The following is a 9,206-nucleotide window of genomic DNA, read 5'->3' on the forward strand; positions in this document are numbered from 1 at the left end:
CAAATATTTGTACTTGGGTACATACAATTTAAAATTTAACTTGGTGAGACAAATGATTACTTAAGTGATAAAGTAAATCCAAAGAAAAACAAAAACAATTACTGGATGCAATTCACAGTTATCATTAATTTTGTGAGGCAGAATCAGATAGATGCAGATTTGACTTTGTGTGTAGATCAAATGGTGGCTGCATTTAGCTGTGCATGGAAATAACCTATATAAACATATAGGTTTTAATATAGGTTTTGATATAGGTTTTGAATATATGTGACATATATAAAATTGGCCGTTTTCCTATATTATATGTACATATATGCACATATATGTACATATATGTTCACATATATATGCACCTATATATGTGTGCATATATGCACCTATATGTTCACCTATATGTGTGCATATATGCACCTATATGTTCACCTATATGTGTGCATATATGTACCTATATGTTCACCTATATATGCACCTATATGTTCACCTATATATGCACCTATATGTGCACCTATATGTTCACCTATATATGCACCTATATATGCACCTATATGTGCACCTATATGTTCACCTATATATGCACCTATATGTACCTATATGTTCACCTATATGTGTGTATATATGTACCTATATGTTCACCTATATGTGTGTATATATGTACCTATATGTTCACCTATATATGCACCTATATATGCGTGCATATATGCACCTATATGTTCACCTACTATGAAGTTATGTATAAAAATGCATTAAGTACATAAATTCAAACACAAAGTTTGTATATTTACAGTTTTAATTTTTGCATTTCAAATTTCACAACTTTAACCAATCTCTAATTAAGTACTTAATAATAGCAAATGTACAGTCAATGTCTGTTAAATTAACTAAACATACCTGAATACCTGCACATTTACAGTATTACTCATTAAACATAAACACTGCACATCAAGATATGTGAATGATAGGAAATACAATCTTAGTATATAATTTAGAACATGTAAAAATATCCACATTAAAAGGCAATTGCTGTATGCCTTTATACTCTAATATAACTTATTTTTACACATTTACAATTACATATTATCTAAAGTGACTTAAAAATTAAGAGAACAATAGAAGCAACAAGTGCAGTGACAAGTCCCAGTTAGTGTAGCACAGTACACATAGCATTTTTTTTTTTAGAAAGATTTAGTATTATTGGGTCAAGTGTTTATGAAAAGATGGATCTTTAGAGTTTTCTTGAAAATGTGTTGAGTTGGGCAGGTCATCCCACCAGCAGGGAACAGTCCAGGGAAAGGTCAGTGAAAATGATTTTGTGTCTCTTTGGGATGATGGCACCACAAGGCGCCGTTCACTTGCAGAACACAAGCTTCTGGAGGACACATAGATCTGAAGCAGTGAGTTTAGGTCTTGCTGCAGCATCTGGATCAGTTGCAGAGGTTTGACTGATGCTGGAAGAGCTGCCAGGAGAGCATTACAATAGTCCAGTCTGGATAGAACAAGAGCTTAAACAAGGAGTTGTGTGGCTCCGATAGGAAGGGCCGGATCTTTCTGATGTTGTATAAGGCAAATCAGCAGGATCGCATGGTTTGGCTGAAACCATAAGCAGTTCTGTCTTGGCAAGGTTGAGTTGAAGGTGAAGGTCATTCATCCAGCAAGAATTGTCCATCAGGTAGGCTGAGATGCGAGCAGCAACCGTCAGATCCTCTGGCTGGAATGAAAAGTAGAGATATATGTCATTAAGTGATAGGAAAACCCATGTTTCTAAATGACAGAGCCTAGTTACAATACAAAAAAGAAAAAAGAAAAAAGAGATGGGTGAAATCTAACACAATCGTGGTCTTACTGTAGCAAAACCAAACCTTGTGCAGCTCCAGTGGCCTCACAAGGATCAAATGAATATTCATATTGGAAAATATAAAATAAAACAAATTAACGTTACATTTTCTGCCACTTTTAGTGCAATCATATGGAATCAGAAGACTCAGCCATTACAATATTTTAAATTACTTCTTCCCATACCTTGTTTGCCATGATCATTCTGCTTTCCACTTGACCTGAAATCACAAAAAAAAAAAAAAAAATATATATATATATATATATTTACAACTCAGTATTACATTTACACATGTCAGAATATGTTCCACTTCCAGACAGTGTTTCAAAATGTCCCGCCATTTAAGAGATTGATTTACTGACAGATACTATCACGTATTAACAAAGATTTTATATACAATTAAACGGACTTTGATATGTATAACATGTCTACGAAAGCTTGTTTTAGGTCTTTTGAGGTGTGGGATATCTTTCTTAAAACAGATGGAAAATGTAAAGATGCATGCTACATTTTCAGTGTTTTGCCTCCAGCTCTTGCCAGTTAACTGAACATCATTTAAAAATGCAAACGTTAGCTTGAAAACTGTAACGTAAACGTAACACAAATGTAATATAAAATATCGTTCACATGTAGACTCTAACTTACCTGCAGCCGGTGATCGGTTGGCATGATGTCCGCTGTGACGAACCAGGCTCACTGAAAAGGGCGTTATTCCCGAAGAATCCAAACCACTGATCTATTATCAGTGATCAAACGCTGACTGACAACAACAGGGATCCTGCTCACGACTGCTCTCGACGAATACGATTGCTTTGAACCACTGTTAATCTCACAATCCACTTCACAAGAGTAGACTGAATTCAAATCTCCCGCTTGCCCTTGATACAGATCCAAACAAAGTCGACTGGTCAACAACTAACCGTTGTGGGCGGGACTAAACAGCGTAAACGTAATGGCGGCGAATTTGAATCTGCGTCATTGCGTGCGCACACACACACACACACACACTCAAAGCCCTGAATGTGCAGCAACGGAGAAAATATTAATAAAATATACATGAAATTATGGGAGAATAAGACAATGAAATAATGATCAAAATGAGCATCTATTTGCAAGACAAGATTAAAAGACTATAGCCTATGCAATAAAAAAAGAATTCAATACAGGCCTAGCCTATGTGTAACTCACTTTAACCCACACATGCTGTAGCGACTCCAAGCCCTGTTGTCGCTTCCGAGGAGAAGCTGGAGTTCGGTATATCCGTATGACGCGCTGCTTGTTGTTTATCACAGAAGCACAGAGTCCAACCAAATGCGTTTTGTGGCATTTAATTAAAACAAATGTCTTTTGGTTCACATACATAGCAGATGTTAACAGTGTACACGTACTGCATGTAATCCGGTGAAAACGATGTAATTGAACAAACAAACGAACGGTCAACAAAAACTACGGCAACCCCGGCCCCCCTCTCTCCATGACAGATTCCATTCACAAAAGAGATGCGCGCCTTATGAAAACTCCGCCCGTGAACACGTGACCTCAAACCCAGCGCGTCACCACCCAGTGATGAGTGACAGCCCACTTAATTATGGCTCCTACACAACCAGCCCCTTAATTATTACACAATATTTATCAACACATCCAATAGTATAAGAGACATAAACAAGGCAAGAATGAACACCACAAATAATTAAATCATCATTAGATGTCCATAATAGTCCAATCTGATATCTTCTTAAGAAAAGTAAAATAAGAATTAATAAGCCATGTCCAAATGAACAACAAAAAAAACTGTTCATGGTCTGTGATAATCCACAAAAAAAAAGTGTCCGAGTCTACACTGAGGCCTAGCACTAAATACACCTAATCTGCCTCAGCCTCCTGCAGCAAACAAACCAGGCAGCTAGTCCGTGTTTTGATCCTCACCTGGCGAACAAGTCCTTTTCGGTCTGGGAAGGTTTGTATGACTCGTCCAACCAGCCATGAGTTCCGTGGAGCTGTATTATCCATAATAAGGACGAGATCCCCCTCTGTGAGATTTCTCTTTGTTCCAGTCCATTTTTGGCGCTCCTGAAGCTGAGGTAAATACTCCTTAACCCATCTCTTCCAGAACAAGTCTGACATATATTGGACCTGTTTCCATCTCCTGTACGCATACATGTCTGTGGGTTGAAATACTCCTGGCGGCAGTGATGGGGAATTCTTTAGAAGCAGCAGGTGATTCGGAGTCAATGCTTCCAGATCATTGACATCCATAGAGGCTTTAGTGATTGGCCGACTATTTATGATTGCTTCAGCCTCACACAGTAAAGTTTGTAGTCCTTCCTCATCCAGATTTTGAGTTTTCAAGGTGGAGTTAAGAACTTTGCGCACTGATCTTATGAGCCGCTCCCATGCACCTCCATGATGGGAGCCAGTGGGTGGATTAAAACTCCATCTTATTCCTCTCTGGAGCAAGACATGATTGATCTGTTCCTTATTCCACTGCTCCATAGCACTTCTCAGCTCCCGCTCTGCTCCTATAAAGTTGGTGCCGTTGTCTGAACGAAGCTCTTGAACTTGGCCTCTTCTCGCAAGAAAGCGTCTGAGCGCATTTATAAAAGAGTCCGTATCTAACGAGGGAGCAACTTCAATGTGTATGGCCCTGATGGCCAAGCAGGTAAAAATGACGCCATACCTCTTCACCATGCTCCTTCTGCTCCGTACTTCAAAAGGCCCGAAGTAATCTACACCCACACGAGAGAAGGGTGGCTCATCTGGAACAACTCTTTCATAAGGCAAGTCCGCCATCTGCTGGTGAACTGGCAAAGCATTCAGGCGGCGACAGGTAATACATTTTGACAGCACCTTTCTTATTGCAGTACTGGCTCCGGTTACCCAGTATCGCTCTCTCAACTTTGACAGCATGTGATTACGACCTGCATGTCCCACTTGACGATGTACATGCTGTAGTAGGAGCTCTGTAATATGGAGACCTTTGGCCAGTATGATTGGATGCTTCACTTCCACAGGCATAGAAAGTTTGCTGAGACGCCCTCCAACTCTCAGGACTCCTTCAAGTAACTGTGGGCAGAGCTTACGAAGGTGACTAGTTGCTTTCACTGGCTGCCCCTTTTCCAGACTCGCCAGTTCCTCCGGATATGTTCTTTGCTGGCAGTACCTTATAATGGCCAATTCAGCCTTCTCCATATCCTCTACTTCGAGTATGTGGGCGCCAGTGGTCCTCTTGAATCTTTCCATTTCCTCATCCTCAGAGGATTTCTGCTGCTCTCTCATGATGTCAGATTGTGACAGCACCTGGTATAATTGTTTTCTCTTCCTCACGCAGGACAGAAGCCAGCTTTTTATTCTCAGTATCCACGCCACTGATGTTTTAAGGCGTGTCCAGGAAGAAAAGTACTGGAACAGATATGAAATGGGCTCTTCTTCTGTCTGCACAGCATTTACCACAGTACCTTTTTCAGCTCGGGATCTTCGGGAGGGAGGTGCCCAAGACCTTGAGGACTTACAGGCCACTCACTCTCCGGACGTAAAAGAAAGTGAGGTCCTGACAACCACGTAGCATTTTTGACAAACGGCTCGACTTTTACCCCTCTGGACGCCATGTCTGCTGGATTGCTGCTGGTATCCACATACCTCCATTGAGTAGCACTGGAAGCGTTCAATATCTGTGAGACTCGGTTAGCCACAAACACTTTATACCGTGAAGTCTCATTCCGAATGTATTTAAGGACGGATTCACTATCTGTCCAAAATACTGATTCAACAAGTTCCATCTGTAACTCCTTCTTCCAGAGCACATCCATTCTGCTTGCCATGGTTGCTGCTATGAGTTCCATTCTGGGAATAGTCACTGTTTTACGAGGAGCCACACGGGATTTCCCCATCACGAAAGCAGAGTGCAGCTCTGAATTTGGATTTTTTGATACCAGGTAAGTGACTGTTCCATATCCGTTTTCACTTGCATCACAGAAATGGTGCAACTGTGCAGCACAGACATCTCCAAAGTGTGGTGGTTTCAGACACCGATCCACTTCAAATTTGTCCAGCAGAGGGAGCTGCTGAATTAGCTTGATCCATTGCTTTGCGATGGATTCAGGAACATGATCATCCCATCCTATTTCTCTCCTGCACAGATCTCTCATTATCCTTTTGGCAGTTAGAATCACAGGACTGAGCATCCCAAGGGGATCATATATGGAGGCAATGGTCGAGAGCATTCCTCTTCTGGTGAGTGGTCTTTCCTTGATCTGGACTCTGAACTTAAACGTATCCGATTTAATTGACCATTCAACTCCCAGCACTCTCTCCACTTGCAAAGAATCAAATTCCATATCCAAAATCTCCGTACCTTTTGCTCTATGATTTTCCGGGATGACATCCAAGACTGCTGCTCTATTGCTCATCCACTTCGTGAGAGTAAATCCTCCTCTGGAACACAGTGAGAACAACTCCTGATACTGTTGCACAGCTTCCTCTTCAGTGGCCACAGACACTAGGCAATCATCAACATAGAAACAATGATAGATCCTTTGTGCAGTTTCTTCTCTGTAAAGATGCCCGTAGTCCTCTGCACACCTTCTGAGGGCATAGTTTGCGCAGCTGGGCGATGACGTGGCCCCAAACAAATGCACTCTCATCCGGTACTCATTAGGTCCTTTCTCCATATCACCATCTTGCCACCAGAGAAACCTGAGCAGATCTCTGTCATTGGGGGTGACCAACACCTGGTGGAACATTGACTCTATGTCAGCCATTATCACCACCGGTTCCTTCCTGAAACGGGTCACCACACCAATCAAGGAGCTGGTTAAGTCTGGGCCTTGTAGGAGGTGAGCGTTTAACGCTGTACCTTGACAGCTTGCTCCACAATCAAACACCACTCTGAGCTTCTTTTTTGTGGGATGATAAACACCGTGGTGTGGGATATACCATACTTTGCCATCGCCACGGTCCAGCTCCTCTTCAGGCACCATCTCTGCATAGCCTTTCACCACCAGCTCATCAATAAAGGTGTTATACTCAGTGAAAAAGGTTGGATCCTTCTGCAGCCTCTTCTTCAACTGAAATAAGCGCTGCACAACCATTTTCCGGTTATTAGGCATTTTGATGCTCATTTGCTTCAATGGTAAGCTGATCTGATAATGCCCATCCACTTGTTTTGTTGTATTTGTCACCTTTTCCAGGAACTTTTGATCGTCTCGTGACAGAGCAGGCATTTCATCCATGGTGCTCTCTGGGAAATCGTTTTTGAATTGCTGCTGCCACAGCTCGTCCAGATTCACGACTGAAACTCGGTTGACAGTTAATTCTGGCTGACTGCAGGCAACCGTCTCTCTGCTTCCTGCACCAAGTGGTCCATTAACAGTCCATCCCAGCCTAGTCCTAGTTGCAAATGGTCCTCCGTTTACACTGCACACCACTTCTAGTGGCTCCAGGGCCCTTGGCACATTTGTCCCAATCAGGAGCTCTATACCAGCATCAATTTGTGGTAAGTGGACGTGCTTCAGGTGAGGCCATTTTTTAATATCCCTTTTTATAGGAATATTTCCTTTATACACTGGCATGGATTCCTGTGTGTACACCTTTGGCAGCTCCAAAAACTCCTCTCCATCCAGTGCAGCAACTTCAAGCCCAGACACCATGTTGCTTCTCACGACCTTCTCCTGCCCCATCGTCCGGAGAAGTATATTTCCTTTTCTTCCTGTCAGGTTGAGCTTGTTTATCAGAGACTCCGTACAAAAGACTGCAGTGCTCCCTTGGTCCAGAAATGCATAAATTGTGACTATATTGCTTCCTTTCTTTGATTTAACTTGAACGGGCACAATTGGCAGCTTACAATCCTGGTCCCCAGCCCCTGTAAGGCCACTTGATACCAGAGTATTGTCAATAGAGACCTCATCACCCCTTTCAGTCTGCACAACACTATACGCAGTTTCTTTGTGGAGGACAGTAGGGTGTTTAAGGCTACACTTAGTACAGGAAATCCTTTTACGGCAGTGCTTGCTCATGTGTCCTGTACACAAACAACCGAAGCAAATGCCCTTTCCCTTTAGAAAATCAATTTTCTTCTCATGTGCCATCCTTGCCAACTGCATACACATTTCCAGTGCATGTCCTGCTCCACAATAGAGACACGTCTTGTGTTCTGGTGCCTTCACATCCTTGTTTGCAGACTGTGCCTTCTGCCCTGTGGGACCCACTGTAGTGGCAAAGCTGGCTCCCTTAAGGCGAGGTTGTGACTTTGGTTTGAATGCAACTTTACCGGTTATTGTGGGGGGATCTTGAATACTGCCAAAGACTGGATCTGTTAAAATTTTTATTTGTTTTTCGATGAAATCCACAATGTCACTGAACTTTGCTCTCCTTCCCTGACGTTCCTGCAGATCACAAACCCGGCTCCTCCATTTGTCCCTGAGCTTATAAGGAAGCTTTCTTATAACATTCAGCATATTTGAGGGCATGTCCCAATCATGCAGGTATTGCACGTCCTCCATAACATTACAACAGCCCTGAAGAAACAGGCTGTAATCCTGTAGTGCTCTTACATCTTCGCTCTTAATGTTGGCCCATGAAAGGGCTTTATCCATATAGGCCGCAGCAACCTTTTGTTCGTTTCCAAAATGCTCCTTCAATAAAGCTTTTGCTCTCATGTATCCATTGTCAGGATTGATATATTGACAGCTCCTTATCAGTTCTCTAGCATGGCCTTTAGTGTGCTGTTCCATGAAATATAGACGATCTGAATTATTATTCGTATTTCTCTCAACTCCATTTTGAAATGCTTTTATGAAGGTGTGGTACATTAATGGGTCCCCATCAAACACAGGGATCTCTCGCTTTGGCAGAGCGGCGAGACATTGTTGCTGAATTAAAAGAGTTGTTATTTCATTCTGCTTTTTCATAATTCCCAAAACTTCATTGTTATTTATCACATCTTCTTCATTTACTTGTGTGTTTAAAATGGGTCCATGCACAAGCTGTGTGTTGGCCAAATCCGGAGGACGCACTGAACTTTGTCCAGCAGAGGGAGCTGTTGTGTATTTGAGAGAGTATTCTTCGTCATTTTTGGTTGCATTTTGTGTTACATGCATTGCTGGAATAAACTCTCCTGCATGAACATTGAAAGTTTGCCTAGACTCATTCTTTTCAACATAAGAATCCATTCCATTTGAGACACGTGATGCTGCTTTTGACGTTGCTTTTGCATTCGAAACCTTTGATGACTTTCCACTGATAGAACTTCTTGTTTTGAGAATGTTCAATGTTGCCATTTTTTCAGCAATTTCCGTGGTTAATTGCAATTTCTCTTTCCTTTTTCTTAATCTTTCTTCTTCTTCTTCCAGTGAGTGTCTTTCTTCCAATAACTTTTGTC

At 41.9% G+C, this 9,206-nt stretch overlaps 1 long non-coding RNA gene across 1 annotated transcript; it reads right to left on the reverse strand.

Annotated features, from left to right (window-relative positions):
• Positions 1-1,201: 1,201 nt before the first annotated feature.
• LOC311081462 lies at positions 1,202-2,567 on the reverse strand. Its single transcript, XR_014605886.1, has 3 exons — positions 2,477-2,567; positions 2,017-2,051; positions 1,202-1,705 (listed from the first exon to the last, which is right to left on the reverse strand). It is a non-coding gene; the product is annotated as an uncharacterized lncRNA (long non-coding RNA).
• Positions 2,568-9,206: the final 6,639 nt, after the last annotated feature.

Source organism: Abramis brama, assembly GCF_963993115.1.
Source record: "Abramis brama genome assembly, chromosome: 4".
In the NCBI taxonomy this organism is placed as follows: Eukaryota; Metazoa; Chordata; class Actinopteri; order Cypriniformes; family Leuciscidae; genus Abramis; species Abramis brama.